Raw genomic sequence first — 17,723 nt, forward strand, 5'->3', positions numbered from 1 at the left:
ACTTGACGAGAAACGCTTCCAACTTCTTCCAACGATCTGCAAGGGTGGCGCTAGAATTTTCCTTTGGCTCTCTTGATGAATATTTATGGTGTTCTGGCATCTCACATCTCGTGGTGCGAAATGCGCTAGGCAGCAAGTTTTTCGCAGCCTTTTAAGGCGCGCATAAAACGAGAGGACCCTCTTTAGTAGCTGGTGTGGTGTGCTGAGCTGGCGCCAAAAATTTCCATTTATTCCACTTGCTCAATATTCAACCCAGCCCCGGCCAGCCGGCCGGGTGTCGTCACCCCATTTGGCTTGACTGTGACACGTTATGTGTTGTGTGTCCCCGTGGCTTCCTAGTCGAACGAGTCCTCTCGGCACCGTGTACAAACCGGAAAGTTTCACTCGCTGCTGGTGGTTTTTTTTTCAAATAAAATTAAAAATCGATCGAAAAAGATTGTGTTTTTGAAAGTAATTTCAAGTTGTCGCGGGGGGCGCCCATCAAACTGAAACTATAGTTCCATTAGGTGGCCCCTCAAAGTGTCAGCTCGAGGAAGAAACAGGAACACAATTTTTTCGGCTTGATACGTTCTGAATTTTCCTCTAAGAAATCCGATTTTACGATGCAATCCGTTGATGTCTATAATCCTGGCAGTTCATGTCTCTCTAAGATTCGTGACAGTGGTCCCCATTTCATCCCCAGATTCCGGTTGTCCTGCTGTATTGTGGTGGCCCCGTGCGGTGTTTAGTTGAACACTGGACAGCGGTGCATCGATCTTACGTCGTGACATTTCGCAGGAATGTGACAAGAAAGGACGAACGACGGCAGTGTGATAGGGTTAAATCGGCCACCACACAATGGATAATGTTCCGGCCGGGGGGCATCGTTGATGAATTTCCGAATCGCGATGCCTGCCTCCGTTCTCTTCCGGAATGTCCTGAATTTTGGGCCCGGTCGATTGGGTTGGCCACGTGCTCTCTGCGCACCTCTCTCTCTCACTTTAGACATTACATTCCAGTTCGTGTTCAAGTCCTTTGCACCGAGTGTTTTTCTCGCGACCCTCGATGGGACGGAAAGCAATGCCCCCAACGCCACGCAATTGTTGCCCGCTGCTGCATTTCTGCTTAATTTCTTCATATCTTCGCCATTGGTGAGGAATGTTGTCCCCCTGGAATGCTCCTCTCTTCGGTTGCGCCTGAAAAGTGGAAGTGAGTCATAGAAATTGGTCGCCATCAGCGAGAGTGGCTCATGGTGTTTTCCGACAAAAATCCGCGTCTTCGATAATCTTTCGTTTCCGTGTAAAATTCGCACACACGATTCTGAGTCACCCTGTGCCGGGGCGGTGGGTCGTTCATCGCAATTCGCTTACTCACTGACTCACCGCAGGGTTCATTACCAAACCACAAATCTGCTACCGATGGCCAACAATTGGATTTTCCTGGAAATTTCAATCGATAAACCGAGTATCGTCGCGGCCATCCGGCGGCTGCTCCGATGTGTGGTTGGTGCTCAGTTCCGCGTGTATTGCTGTGGCCTTCCTGTGAGTCATTTGTCAACAGCGGCGGCCCATGTTTTCAAGATCAAGTTCATCCGTCCCCTTGATAGTCGCACACACTCGCGCCGACAGCGTCGCGCGTCCTGCCGCGGATTATGACGACTGGACGCGGCGACCATTGTGTGACAACGCGGTATGTTTACTTTCGATGCTGGCGGTGGTCAACACATGGACAAATCTCAGGCCCACCCACTCTCCGATTGATTGGCTGTCCTTGGGTGCAGCGAACCCTGCAGGCCTGCATCGGGGAGGAATCCTCATTCTCCACGAGTGAAAGTGAAATTTTCTCCCCCCCGCCGGCCTAAAAGCTTGCCGTGGGCTTTCCCAATCTCTCTCGCTCTCTCTCACTCTCACTTTCTCGCTCTTGCTGCGAACCCAAAACATCGGGTCCTCGGATCGAAGTCAAAGCTCCCGGATGCCGCCGGGAGAGAGCCGCTGACCGGCGGATCAACATGGCGGTCACGCACTCAACGACGACGGCACTGCGTACGTGAACCCGTCCCCCGAGTGCGTGTTCCCCCCCCCCCCCCCCCCCTGGCGTGTTTCCCCACAGGACTTTCGACGTGGAGAGAGTCTCCCGTCGAAGAGTCTCGTCCGAATCGAGGACGAATTCGAGAGGCGCCTTTTTCTCGGGCGGTTCCCGGGAAAGGAGGGCTGCTGCTGATGAGTGGGGCGCATGCGCCAAGGTGGTGTCCAGTAGTCAGACCCCGGAATGGCCGGTCGGTCGGTGAAACGGAAGTGGACTCACTTTCGATTTCATTTCGACCATATTTCCAGGCGCCTATTTTGCGATGGTGCCTGGAAGAAGGTCTGGGTCTGGGTTGATGTGTGTTGTTGACGCGATGGTTCTTGTCACACACGCAATATACACCCCACACACACACACGATCGGAATCGGAGCACGCCGAAGATGACACCGACGCCACATATTATGGAGCAAGCTGCGCTGCAAGGTCACAACCCCCAGCAGCATGGGGTGGGTGTTGTGGGGGGTTGTTGTTGTGGTGTCCGCCTCGGCTGCCCCACATTTGCCACCCCGAAATGTGTGTGTGTGGTGAAGGGAGGGAAAAGGCCCTCGGGGCCGGAAAATTAGAAGCGCTGCGTAGTAAACGGTAACCTTGTATCAACTCATTTAACTCTCGCCGCCGCCGCCGTGTTTTGGACTATTTTCTTCGTACCTGATTGTGTGATTGTGTGTCCGATTGGCTGTGCGGCGTGGTGTGTGGCCGCACCATCGATCACTCACGACCACACGCACGAGACGTGCGCACTCACCACCACCGTGTACCTCTTATTTGCACGGCGATTTTGGGCAGAAGTGCGAATTGCGATCCAGTTCCAATTCTTGCGATGGCTTCTCCTGTAAGCCCCACACTCGTTGTTGCGTAATCCCCACAATGTGGGGCGGATGCCACGCGAGGTTCATCATCACTTTCATCCATTGGTTCCGCTGCAAAATGGAGGGAGTCCACGAGAACCGCCGCACGTAGGTAAATGAACCCTTCCATCTTGGGCATGTAAAAGACGCATCCCCCCCCACACACACAGATTGTCCCACGAGCCGGATCGCGGTTGTGTGTGTGTGGGCCGGCGAACTAAATTGGCGCACAGAAATGGCGCTTCATTTTCGGGAGTCCGCGGCACTCAGCAGCAGCAACCAGGCTCTTATCGCGTGAGAAACAACCTCACGCCAAGCGCCAAGCGGGAGAGAAAGAGAGATCCTCGTTCGTCGGCACTCGCGTTCGCGCATTTTTTCGCAAACCACCCCCCACCACCCTCTTATCACGCCCGCCCGCCCGCGGCGCATGTGTTTGTGTGGCGCGACGCGATGTGACGTGACGCGACGCAAGGCTTTCGATCGCTCGCGTTACATCGCGGCCACGCGCAAAACTAAATGCGCAATTTACTTTTTCGGCGGCATCATCACGCGGCCGCCGTCCGTCGGGCCATCGTCCGCGCCCCGCGATCGCGACCACCCGCCCGCCGAAGCCGCGTGGTCCAAGGTTGATCTTGAATTAAATTGAATTCGGCCATCTTGTCGGTGGTGCTCTGCTGCTGCACGACGACGACGACGGCGTCGAAGACGGGCGACGAATTTGATTTGCTTTTCTGGCCTCCTTTTTTTTCTTCTCTATTTTGCGCGGATCTACAACACGCGGATCGTGTGGTGTGTGTGGTTGTGTGAAATTAAATGGCCTCGGCCACATACTGCTACTGCTGCTGCGGGAGGAATTCAAATATCTCGAGAGACGGTGGGTTTGAGTTTCTAGTGGTGGTCTCCGGCTTGGGGGATTATTAGAAAAATTGATTGTTTACTCATTGAATGTTGAAATGCTTTTGGAACCAAACGAAGCCTTCGACACGCATTCAGGCTCACAAAATATGTCCCATTTCACAATTCCGATCCGGAAATGGATTTGGCTTTGAAGCTACGAAACCATTAGTTGCCATTTCAACTTACGTTATGACAATCGAAAAGGAGTCTATTATTTTTGATACATTTTGGAGGCTTTCTCTAGCACTTAGTTCCTCACTTTGTTTAGTTCAAATGAGCACCACTTTATGCGTGGTCTAGTCAGTGTCACAATCGGTGCTAATAGAAACCCGAAACACAGAGACAAACATTTTTCTTTAGCCTCTTTTGAGGCCAAAAGCAGGAGGTTAACAGTTTATAGCGTATCCATCACACCTACTGAGACTGTGGTTCAATTATTGGCCGCGAAGATTCTAATCAAGGCTTCGGCCATGTGAAAACAGCTCATAGCAGATGATTCCATGCAAGTCCACATCAAATGCTTAGCAATATCGCACTAAGCGTTAATTCTAGATTCGATCGGGCCAGTCACGGCCATTATTGCTTGATCTTGTTGTTAGCTATTTTGGTATGAATCCTTAGCTGCCTATTTTGATATTAATTCTTATCCAAAGTGGTTCCCAAAGCAGTTTATGTTAAATGGGTAGCTATGTCAATGATTTGTATCGTTTCATCAATTTTTATTTCTCGATGTTAGTATCTCTAACAGTCGTGGCACTTTAATAAAATTACCAAACCCAAATCGATTGGACAAACCAATGGAATACTTTCAAGTCGGCCTAATATTCAATGGCCCAGCGGAAGCTTTAGGCGCCGATCATCGCACGCTAGTGTGTGTCTTGCTGCGCTTCCCGCTACGCGCAGCAGCGGTACGTGATAATAGATTACTGTTCGAAGTGTCCCCGTGGCGCGCTCCGAAGTCCGATTTCGGGTACTCTCGGTCCGGGGCGTAGAAAACATGTTAAATAAAACGTTACAGCTGCAGCTGTCTCCGTGCCGCATTTAAACGGCGCAACGCTAGCGTAGCAGCCTCCTCCCCCGCCCTATCGGAGGAGGACCTATTTTGAGACCGTTTAGAAAAATGTGTAACCACGCGCCCTCCGATGACAATGTTCCGCTCCGTGCGTCATTGTTTGCTGGAGGGAACAACCAGGAACACATTCCGAGACAGTGGCACGGCGCAGGAAAAGTGTTTTCCGGTTCAGTTTCACTTTCTGTGCCCCACCCATCGCATTGGGCCAGCATTTTCCGCGGGGTTGCCGATCGCGATCTGAAGATCACAGACACCACAAAAGGGACTTGGTCTCTCTCCCCCTTGTTGCCATTTGTCGGCAGGGTCCGGGAGTCTTCAACTCGTCATCAGACTTGAGACGTCGGCGGTCGCCTGGAGAGATCATCATCCAGCGTTTGCCGCCAGCGTTTCTTCCGCCATCCGAGATCCGTCACTTCCGACGCCCAGAAAGTAGACCTGCTGGATGGATGAGGCAGAGATCGAAAGACGAGGGACCCTTCCGAGACACACAGCTCAACCGACTTCCACACCATAACGCACATTCCGATGCACTTCTTAGGCGTTCGTGAGCGGAACCGAAAAACGGAAGGGCACGTCTCAGAAGTCTTAAAGAAGACGGACGAAAACAAACCGTCCCAAAGAAGAGGGAAGCTAGAAGACGCTAAATGCATGTGGTTCCGTTTCGTCGAGGGGGACTCGGATTTGGTTGGAATTTTCAGCATCACCAGCAGCAGCAGTCACCCAAGGGGGTTGGTAAAAATAGATCCCCGATCTGTGGCGACACCTAACGCGGAGAACGGAACCAGGATCCCCCTCGAATTTTGTGGGTTCTCGTCTCGGCGGGCCGACGTCCTTCGTTTGCCGTTTTTCTTTCGCCCCCAGCCAACATTGCCGCCTTTCCGACCCCGACTGGACCGAACAATTTCCGAATATTTCCCTGCGGGGACTGTCCCGGATCCGGCTCGCGGCTTTTTAGGGTCATTTGCCCCTCGCGAGGTGATGCCGAGGTGTGCCCATTGGGGGGGAACTGCTGCAGGAAATGATGCCGATCGTGCCGAGATTTGTGATTTTCCCCTTTGTCCAGACGAAACGAACAGGAGGGTGATCCTCAATCTCCAGCGCACGCGCACGTGCGAGCACAGAAAGAAAAATGACACGAAATAGGAGCCAACTGTGGCGTAGAAAATTCCGCAAAGACTGCTCTCCCCCACGGCCACCGGGCGATACGGAGATTGTCACGGCGTCAGGCGGTGCTGACAGACAGTTCAAAATGGCTGTCATCAGTGGGGCGGCTTGGTCCTGAGGCCTGGTCCTCATCGCGCGAGACACATCGATCAGATCGAACGGTCGTAAATCGCGCCTGCATTTTCCGGCCACGACCGGCCGGTTCCGTGCAGCAGGGGAGACGATCACTCTGGGGTCCTCTGTAATGTTTGTGTGGAACGCGACAAGAATGATGATAATGGTGATTCCGCCCGTCAGCCAGCGTTAATCTTTCCGAAACCGTAATTAAATCGCCGTTTTGTCGTCTCCGGTGGGGTCGGAAGATCCTCGCGTGAGAAGCCGATGTTCGATTATGGGAGATTCCCCCGAAAATTTATCCCTTGCAACGGATAAGTTTCCATTTTGCTGCATGAAACGGCTTTGCAATGTTCACTTTGAATGACACAACACAAAAAACACTCCCTTTAACATTTTATGAGAGAATCGGGAAAGATTTGCATCCTTTTTTGCGATCGTGAAGCACCATTCCGTGAACTGTAATGCTTGAAACCTTACCAATACCATCGGTTTCGTTTATTGTTTTATTCTTTGAGTTTCTTTGGACATGGAAAACTCATTGGGCTCTTTTACAAAATAAAATAAAATTGTAATATTGGTAACCTCTTTCACATTTCAATTGACAGTTTTGCACTAGATTGACGTCGGTATAGTAGATTCATGAATCTCGATGTGAATCAGATATCAATATGAATATCAGAAACCAAATGCAAATCCAAGTTACAGGTTTTGTAGTAAAGCTGAAATTTAGGGCTTTAAAACGAATTATTGAAAGGTGGTTTCATTCAAAGTCGTCTTCAACCAAATCCAATTCTTATCTTGGTTCTGGTTCTTTCACGGACTGCAGCTATGCCTTGGCTATGTTTCTGTCTGTTGCTCTTAACTGATTATTCATTGCATTAAATGCTGCGTGGAAAGTACCATTCACCGTAACCGTTTGCCATTATTTGCCTAATATTCACGAAGAAGGAAAAACAATCAGTTTTGGGCACCGATTTCGTCGGTTTGTTCAAGAATCGTGAATAATCTAACTCCAAACTCGGTTGCCAGCCAAACCATTAGTTGCCATTTAAACTTACATTATAACAATTGAAAAGAAGTCTATTATTGTTGCTACACTTTGGAGGATTTCTCTGAACTTAGTTCCTCACTTTGTTTAGTTCAAATGTGCACCGCTTAATTCGTTAACTGGTTCAGTGTCACGTTTGGAGCTAAAAGAAACCCGTTCTTCCTGGTGGACAAAACACAGAGACAATCAAGTTTATTTAGCCTCTTTTGAGGCCAAAAGCAAGAGTTTAACAGTTTATAGCGTATTTATCACATCTACTAAGACTGTGATCCAACTGTTGGTCGCCTAGATCCGAATCAAGCCTTCGGCCCTGTCATGTAAGAGCAGCTCATAGCAGATGATTCCATGCCAGTCCACACCAAATGCTTAACAATATCACACTAACCGTTACTCCTAGCTTGGGCAGGGTTGGTGTTTGCTTGTTTTCTACCTTTATGTGGGGTTCGCAATTCTGTTTTATCCTTTCATCGATATTTCCGTTCAGTTCTTCAGGCTTTCGATCACTAAAGTGTGAAATCTAGGAAGAAATTGCTTTGCAATGTTTCGCGATTCGGTCCAAACAATAGTCAACAACAGACAGCACAGTTACCGTTTAGCTTCGGCAACGTTTTGTAAAGACTCCAAAGGTCCTAAAGCACATAAACAGCAGTTTGTTGCCTGATGCTGATGAGCAAATTTAACTTACTGTTTGCATTTCTTCATGTTCGTATCTAATAACGGACAGAAAACATTGTAAAGAATTTCAACAATTCGGTTTCCATTGAGATTAAACTTCAAATAATGAGTTTAAATCATAGAACTGGTACGAAAATCGATGAATTTCTTAAACATTTATGATTTTCTGTAGCTCTTTCGGGAAATCTCCCATGTATCCGCGCCATCCTTTCAATCCACACGCCTCGCCCGTCTGATGGCGGCGGTGTAACGATGGCGGCGGTGGCTTTGGGTTGATTAAAAGTTTTCCTTCTTCTCACATGTCAACCGGCAGCGATTTTTCCGCTCTCTCTTTTGCTGCTGCCACCAGCAGCAGCAGCAGCAGCAGGAAAGTGTCCCTCTGGTGAAAAGGATCTGCTTTCCGCGCTACTAGTGGACGCTCTGAACATCTCCGTCGCCCGTCGTCCCCAAGTTGACTCCTTGGAGTGCATTTGTTGTTTTCCGGTGTGCCGCCTGAAGTTGAAATTCTTTTCCGCTGAAGTTTATTGGAATTCAATCCCCCGAGACTTGTCTTGTAGTTGGGCAAGAAGCTGCTGGCACGGAGCGTTGTTGGAAGCGCTGAGGAATGAGTGTTATTGAGAAAGCTTCGTGGCTTTTTCTACGCTTTCTTCGCTGCTGACATCCCGAATGGCCATTATCGAAAATGTACGGATTTAACGTTAAACTTTAACCCAACGACACGACAGGAAAACGACGCGCACCACACGCAAAATGTGTGTTAGTTTGAAAGTTTTCCCCTATCGAGAGGGTGGCTATCTGCATTCTTCTTAACACCAAACATTTCGTTTATTCGGTGTTTATGTGTTACTGAACTTAAAGTTTGTGATTTTAAACGCTTTTGCAACCTTCAGCCTTACTGTTAAAATAAAAAAGGTGCAAAACAATGCCACTCAAAGCCTAAGAAAAGCAAAAACGGCTATCAACATGATTGCTTCGAATTGATTTGGCTAATTGTGGATTAAAGTCTCCTTTTACTATCATGGAAGTGGTTTAAAATGCATATTTCTCTCTCCTGTAGCTCCGTGGTGTGCTTTAGACAAGTCTCAACCACCGAAAACGTACCAATAGGCGGGCTCCATAAATTCTATTCCAATGACCAACTTTGACACTTTTGGCCGTCGAGTGGCCATTTCCCACCGATTCGGGCTCCTTTTTCGCGCGCTTCGAAAGTGTAAAATATAACTTCGGCCGGCGGCGTGGCAGGATATGAGCAACAGTTGCCCGTTTGCGGTCCCGGCTCCATTTTGGCGTCTCGAATATTCGCGATCGAGTCGCACGAAAGCTCCCCGGACACGCGCCTCTCTCTCTCTGACGCGCGCGCGCGCCCCCGTGGCGTCCATATTGGCAATGGCGAACGAGAGCGACTCCCATTTTGTTTCCCAGCGCAACGCGTGCGCCATTTGCCTGCTGCCCGGCGCGTTGGCGGCGACCGGCGAGTTTCTCTAACCGGGACCCACCGGAGATAGGAATTGCAAAAAACAACCCGAAGAAGAGTGCCCCATCTCGCTCGGGTGGACTCACTGCCGGCTCCCTGAGTGACAGAGAAACACAGCACCGCACACACACACACGCTTGGGCCAATCTTTCGCGCGAACACCGCCCCATTGCGGGCAAAAAACGCGCGCGTCGTGACGTCGTGGGTTCCTCTCAAAGGAGTGCTTGGACCGCGCGCGCGGAGATTATCAACCCCACCAGCACCACCCAAACGGCCCCCCCGCGTTTGAGTGACCCCCCATGGTCGGCGCGACTTCGCGGACACGCGCGTGATTCGCACGTTGGCTTTCATTTTGTTTTTGCGTAGCGGGCGCGCGCCGTTGGCACTCACCACTCGCCGGATGGCCCCCCCATATTTGGGGAACGTCGCTGGCGTCGCGTCACTGCGAGATAATCCCCCCTATTATAGAACTCGATTCGAGTCCTCGAACGTTCATTCCGTTCATTTTGAGTTCATTTTGCTATAGCTTTCTCTTTCTGCCCTCTCTCTTGCTGTATTCGGCTTTCTCTCTTGTTGTGTTCACTCGAACGGTAGAATTTCCGTTCGAGAACCATAATAGGGGGGAATGTTGCAAGACGCGGCCGCACACCCCACCGCGGTGTTAGTCCGTGGTCCGCACGCGAATTTCGGACATCACGAAGAAGCGGTACGTTGGTATGCGTAAGGGGCCGCGTCCGCGCGCGCGCGCGCGCACACCCAACACAGTCAGCCCCGAATGGAGCCGATCATCCATCATGTGATGGAATTTTTGGCCGAGCCCAAGAACCCGCGAGTCTTGGAACCGGCGGCTGCTGCTAGAAGGGTGTCTTAGGCTTTCTTGGACCCCCTTTTTTCCACGTGTGTATGGCACAGAATTGGGGGGCGACCTCACTGACAGAGTTGGTGCCATTTTGGTTGGTGAATAAATTATTTACATTTTTACCGGTGACCGGGGAATGAAACCGAAAGCGAACCGAGAGACGAAGACGATTTTGGGGCATCCGAAAAAATCCGACGACGACGGCAGCAGAGAGTGGCGCTCTTATCGCGGGTCCTTGTATGGGTGGCCGTTACTACTACTACTACTAACGGTGTGGCCATCGCCGCTCTATACTACCGATATCGATCTATTTTAGCCAAAAGACGGCGCTCTCTTCTGCTGCTGTATTAGTGTCGCGTAGTGCGTGGCGTAGTAGCCCCCCTCCAAACCCCCCCGGGAGGGTTGGGAGCTCACGCGCCGCGTGTAACAGTGACATTGATAAAAATTGTACGCCGCGATTGCCAAAAATTGAGCCAAGAGAGAGAAAGAGCGCGTCTTGTCGGAGTGTGAGTGAAAAAGGTTTGTCTCTCTTGGCCGCGCGCACACACACACACACGGAAACGGACGGACACATTCCACCATCCCGCGTGTGTATCGCCGCTTCGCGCTCGCGGACCACGATGTCTTCGCGCTGTAATCTTGCGACCGACGACTGAGAGGAGCGAAGCTTTCTTCGCTCTAACGACGCCATTTCGTGTGTCGGGTGGCGCGGCGCTATAAAGTGGACACACTTTTCATCGCCTCCTAAATGGTCCAATAATCTTGCCACAGACTCCGACTGCTCAGGCAGTTCTCAAGGGTTGCCGGAGATGCTTTCGGTTTTTGCAAATGGCCACCACCATCAGAAGCGATCTGCTTCTCGGGCGACCAGGTAGGCCGCCAGGCGACAATCCGTCATTCCGCGCATGTCCCGGGCCCCGTCCGGCGAAAGGAATGAGGGTCCTTTTCGGGACCGCGTTGCGGGCATCTTCCCAGAAGGATCCCAGAAGTGGCACCCTTCTCTCGGGAAGGTGTGGTGAGTCGGGTTTAAGATGTTTCACATCCAGGAATGCCGCTACGTCAATTCTTCACCTCCGGATCCGGACTTTTCACAACTGAACACCCTCTCCCGTTTGGCAACTGTGTCGTCGGATTAACACTTTTCAGCGAGACATCCACCAGCAGCAGTAAAGAGGGCGCTAAGGTTGCCCAACGGGGAAGCCTCGACGTCACCAGGCCAAACTTCGTCAACTTTTGCGGAATTTCTCTCAAACACACACACCAACCCAAAGAGGGCGGAAACGACCTTTTGGGCCACCGTTTCTATACACACTCACTGTTGCTGCACTTTTTGGCTGTCACTACTGACTGACTGCGGTGCCAAATCCTGTCGGCGTTCGGAAGCAGCAAGTTGCCTTATTTGGCCTCTGACTGGCCCTTCTCTAAGTCAGCTCCCTGGAACCAGCGCACGCCCGACTGTCCGCTCGCCGTTGCCTGACTGGCATCGAAAAGCCGCCTTTCCATTTCCGAACCACGGCCACCAGCACCGAATCAGCCGTCTCTGTGCGTGGTTGATTCTCCAAATTCCTTCGTTCTTAGATAAACATTCAGAAGAGTGAAAGAAAAGGGGAAGCCCAACGGCCCAACACCTTTCGGGCCCGGTGCATTTTCGTGTGGCCCTTTTTTATTTCTTCTTTCCATTCGCGCCGCCTCCGCCACGGCTTGGAAAAGTTGGAGGAGTTGTGGTCGCCGGGGCCAGGAACTACAAATCATCCGTCCCGGACTACAAGGCACCTACTTTTCCTTTGCCTTTCGCCGACCACCGCACTCGCACTCGCTCGGTCGGGCTCTTGTGGATGTGTTCTAGTTCTGGCTTTTTATGACTCCAGCGCACACACCTTACACACCTTGTGCCGGGCGGCCCACGATAAGGCGAACGTGAAGGTGGTCTGCTCCTAGACGAAGCACACACAGTTCAGAGGGCTCTCTCCAGTAGTCCAGGAGGGTACTGCAGAGACCTTCTTGTCTAGGGAGGCGCAAGAATGCAGCCACGGGTAAGAGTGGTGTGCAACGAGCGAGAAGAGCAAAAATGCAGCATCAGCAGAGCCGTCGGGTGAAAGAGTGGCCAAAGGAAACCGACGACGACGACGACGACGCCCGGTCGTCGGCAATCCGGTCCACGCTCCGCCACCACACACTGTGGCCGCCGGGGCACTGTGGAATGCGCTGCTCCCGGGAATGGAATTTCTGGAGAAAACAAGAAATATAAATAAAAGAATGTTTTCAGGTTTGTGTGCGGCCGCGGTCGGGCCCGGATCTCTCTCTCCGCGGGCACCGACACCCGCCCGCGGGGGGGTCGCCTCCGTTTCCGCGATGTTTAGAAAGCAAAAGGAGGTCACAATGGATGGGTGAACGAGAAACAGTACGGGCGCTAAAGGGAAAGGGGCAGAGAAAGGTGTTAGAATGCAACAACGTGCAGTACGGAAAGGCAGAAAGAGAGAGAGAGAGAGAACCACTTGGATGCCTCAGAGTTACATGTCTGGCTGTGCCCCCCCCCCCCGTGCCCATAACTCAGCACTTTCTGGTACAGCCCAACGAAAATGGGCTTCAAGTAGCTGGCCGCAATTTGTTGCTTGTTAAGCTGTGATCTGCTGGAATTGATTGATTAATTTTAACTCTCTTTCCCATCTTTGCAGGTATGTTGTAATCGGAAACAGACATCCAACAGGCAAGCTAACAAGCACCATTTTTTTTTAAATAATAGTGTTCTTTATTGAAGAACTAGGTGTGTCCAGTCCCCCGATACACGTTCCTTTTCAGGCAACCCAGGAGGCCTGGACCCTTACGCAAATTCTAAAATTCTAAATACTAAAACAGATACTTATTGCTATGGACATTTAAATTAAAGTTACTGAGCTGCGTTCTGTGCCAGGCGCCGCGCCTCCGTCGCTTCTGCTCTTCGCGCTGCTTCAACAGCAGCTCGTCGCCGTCGCTCCTGCTCCTGGTAGACGTTCCACTCGCGCTGTAGCCTTTGGGTGATGCCGCGCAGAGCCAGCCTTACTTCATTCCAGCGCTCCACGCTCTCCATCATCTGGGGCACCATGTCCTTGGGTGTGCAGCCCCTCAGATGATGGTGTCGCTCGCTCGTGAAGCGGGGGCACTCGAATACGACATGTTCAGCGGTCTCCGGCACACCTGGGCAGGCGCTGCAGTCAGGCGAGTCTATCCGCTGCACCCTGTGCAGGTAGGAGCGGAAGAAACCGTGCCCAGTCAGGACCTGCGTCAGGTGGCTAACAAGCACCATTCGAAGGTACCATTATGGTGTAACGAGCATTGTAGCAATCAGAGATCGAAGATCGTTTGTCGTCTAAGTTCCCACTCTGGAGGCTTGTTGGGAACACCGCGCAAAGGTTTGATAAAAATGGATTGAAGTTGGCTAATTAGTTAAATAGTTAAATGTTGCCGCTCAAATTGAGCTAATGAACGAAAGAACATAAATTTGGAAACGATCAACCGAATAATTAACACTTACTACACTACACATACATTTCAACATTAATCCCATCCCTCAGATGAGACCAATTCCAAGCGAATATTGCGCCGTACCTTGTTAAAGGCAACATTTCCCAACCATATGTACCATACGTATGTTCGAATTTTGATTTTTTTTTCCATTTGTAGCTACTCATGTCACTAACTTATGGGGACAAGTTCGGCCATTTTGAGCAATCAGTCAATGTTTGCGCCCATGTCCTGCAGTTTTGCTTGGATGTATTTTGGCTCATCGTCGATGCCATCTTTAACTCCTAAATTGTAGCGTAGCGTTGTCCTTTCATGGGTATTCCGGAACAAGGAAAAGTCGCAGGGTCCCAGATCTGGGAAATACGGTGGCTTTGGCATCACTAGAGTGTTGGTTTGGCCAAAAAATCCCCCAGAAACAACAATGTGTGGCATAAAAGCCAAATTTGGTTTTCCCACAAATCCGGGCGTTTGTGGCGGATTGCTTCGCACAAAATGCGCATAACTTGCAGGTAATATTCCTTGTTGACTGTTCTACGCTTTTGCAACAACTCATGATGCACCACGCCTCTGCAATCGAAGAAAACTGTAAGCAAAACTGTTCACATTCGACCGAACTTGGCTCTTCGTCTTTCACATCTTCTCGGCCCTCTGAGAGCATTTTGAATCACCGATAAGCGCTGCTTTGGGTCATAATAGCCTCACCGTAAACCACAGTCAACATTTCGAATGCGGCCGCGCTTTTAATTTCATTTCTCACACAAAATTTGGTAAAGAATCTTCGCCATCCATATTTTAGAGCAGAGAAAAATCGATGTTACGATAAATGTTACGAAAATGTTTGACCGTACCCGATGCGCATAATTCTTCCGATGGCTTAGTCGATTCGATCGATCGGCAGCAGCAGGCCGGAGATCTCGTTGCTGCGAAACGTTGCTCTAATTAGGGTCTTCTTATGTGTTGCTAAATGTAAGCATTCAAGTCTCCGACCGACCGACACGGAAAGCTACGATTGCATTGCCATCTGGGAACACACCGGTCGGAAAATCGGTTTCCCGGAGCATTGGATCACCATTACAAACATTACTCACAGCACGAGAACCCTAAATGCATTGTTTTGAACCATTTTTTTTGCACCTGTCGTTGGTCGCTCGGTCGGTGGTTGAGCTGAAGAAAATCCCATGATTCGGCTCTCGACGCGGTGGTGTGTCCTGTTCCTGTGCCGCGTTTGGATTCTCAGTCCCCAACTGTTACTCTCTCTCATGAGAGAAACCCCACCGAGAGCGGGCTCTCGCGCTGCAAAAAAGGACACCCTCCGGTTTCGAGGTGCGAGAGCCGGGAAAACCGATTCCAAAACGGGAGCCACTTTCCCCATTTCGTCGGGAAGGATTGCTGCTACTGCTGCTGCAACCGGCATCGGCCTCCCATACAAAGCCGGCAAGGCACAACCATTGGGCGGTGGTGCACACACAGCAACACGAACGCCGAGGACACGCCGCGCTGCCGTGGCCGAAAAGCTGTGTGTCGTCACTGTGTTTTTCCGGCTCTTCCCGGTCGGGCGCGCGCGCCCGTGTCCAGCTTTTCGCGGCGAAAAAAGGGCGTTTGTTGTGATCTTCAGTATAGGGTCTACTTTCGGAGTTTGTTTAAGAAAAATTACCAACAGAGAGAGAGGGCTCTGTTAAGTGAGAGAAAACTCGCGTGACTCTCGGTGGCTCTCCTTGCTGTAGGGACCTTCTAAATCATTTTTGGCGAGAGCGCACAGAGCGCACTGTTGTGTGTTATCCTCGCACGCGGCACGCGAAAAATGGCTTTTCTCGCCAGCAACCAACCAACAGCAATCCTTCCGGCGGTGGTGGTGGTGGTGGTGGCAACCGTGTGGAGTTATGTTCGGCAGTGAAAATGCACTTCTTTCCACTTGCAATTGCATCGGGCAGTGCGCGTCACGGCGAACCGCGACCGCCGGGTTTTTGGGTGTTACTTCAGCACTTTCCACAGTGTGTTTGTGTGTGTGTGTGTGTGTGTGTGTGTGTGTGTGTGTGTGTGTGTGGCGATGATGGCGATGCGGTAACATCCTGTGCACTGTTCACAACACGCCCAAGCTGAACCCGAGCCACCGGCGAGGAATCTGTCTATCTTCATGTCCTGGCGGTTCCCTGGACGTTCCTTCTCGGTGCGTGCGTGTCTTTCGTTTGCCGGTTCTTCCTTCCTTGCTGTGTACTAAAATGTGTACTAAAGCTGTGAAAATGTTGCAGTGCGTGTGTGTGAAGCAGCTAGGTTCCGTAGTGGCGTGAAGTTCTATCAATCCCCAGCGTCCCACGCGAAACAATCCAGGAATCCGGCAACAATCGGTGCCAATAATGCAATTCGATGGTTTGTTTTCCTTTCTTTCTTTCTTTCATTCTTTCTGTCTTTAGTTAAGTTACTCTTAGTTGTATTATTATTAGTTACTTATTCGCTGAACTTTGCTTTCGGTTTTCACCAAGAACTCCGTTCACTCAACGCCGCCACCCAATGTCGCGGTCGATGATAAGATTTACGGCTTTTTTCTGTTTTTCCCACTCTCATTCTCCCGCAGCCTTCCGCTCTCTCTCTCTTTTTACACTTTTCCTCGTGCTCCTCCAAAGAACAGAGCACACTCGAAGGAAAAAACCCCGAAGAGAGAAATGTCCTCCGCGGTCGGTGAGCGAGAGCGTGAGCGGGAGTCGGTTGGGAAAAATGGGAAAAAGTGGAAATGAGGGCTGCCTTGGTTCTCGCGGGGCAGGGAGTGGGACGGCCGGAGAACGTCGCAATCGATAATTTTCCGTTTATTCACCCCAAACCCGGTTGGGCGGACGGGCGGCCGGTCGACCTACCACCCCTCGAACCGCAAAACCCGAACCCCGCCTCGGAATCGATCCGAGGATCGGGAAAAGCGTGAAAGGGTAGCCCCCGGGGGCGCTCCCGGGGCAGGAAATGGTTTGTTGTTTTTGACGGCTTCTCTCTCTCTCTCGTGGCTTGGTGGAGTCACCGAAAAGAAACGAAGCCTCGCGGCTCTTCCAAGTCACCCCCCGGGGGAGGGTGGGAGATCCTGTTCGCTCGTTTGACGCACTTCTGGCCGTGTGCCTAGGTGCCTGTGTGTGTCGAGCATCGCAAGGAGTGGCCCGCGTGGGCCGCTCGATTCCGGGGCTTCCTGATATCCTGTTTCACTTGAAGGCACTTTTAGGCGTGGGGCGGGAGGCCGCAATGGCCACAACAACACAAGCCCGCTCTCTCTCTCTCTCTCTGGCGCGCTTGACTCCTTGTGTGGAGGAACGTGCCATTGAGCGGCATCATTGAGTGTGAGAGAAAGCTAAAGAGCGACTTTTGGTCGGAAAAGCCTATGAAAGCGATGCACGTAGGAAGTCTCCGGGCCTATGTGTGAGTTTGCCTTCTGGTGGGTGTCATAGAGTGTGTGTGTCCACATAAATTACACATTTCGTGTAATGTGGATTGTGGAATTACACGCGAAGGAGTCACCGAGTCCTCCCTCCGCGCGGTCGGCCTGAAAGCGAATCGTGTAAATTTATTCATCTTTTTCGCTCGCGCCCTTGATCCTTGCTCGCGTCCGTTTCGTTGACGCCTGCTACCTGTGTGTGTGTGTGTGTATTCTAGAGTACGCAGCATGGTGTGTGTTCCATTATAAGGTACAACCAACAGAAGAAGGACCAACGTGTGTGGGGTGTGTGTTATTTTGAGTCTTCCGTTTTCCGCCCGAGAATCATCCCGGTTCGCCATCCTGTCCTTTTCCAATCTCTCTGGCTCTCTCGCTCTCTCGCTCTCTCGTTCGATGTCCTCGATTTTGGGGTATTTTTGTCAGGTGTGTGTTTTTGGCTTAGGCAAGCACGACGATTAAGGAGAGCGAACAACCCAGGATACGTCGCCCTTTGGCCTTGGCTCTGCATTTCCTCCCGGCTTGGTGGCGGCACCCCCTTGGAGTACCTTTTCGTCGCTGGGTTCCGGATACTACCCGCTGGAAGGTGGTTCCAAA

Source organism: Anopheles cruzii, chromosome 2 (assembly GCF_943734635.1).
Source record: "Anopheles cruzii chromosome 2, idAnoCruzAS_RS32_06, whole genome shotgun sequence".
Classification (NCBI taxonomy): Eukaryota; Metazoa; Arthropoda; class Insecta; order Diptera; family Culicidae; genus Anopheles; species Anopheles cruzii.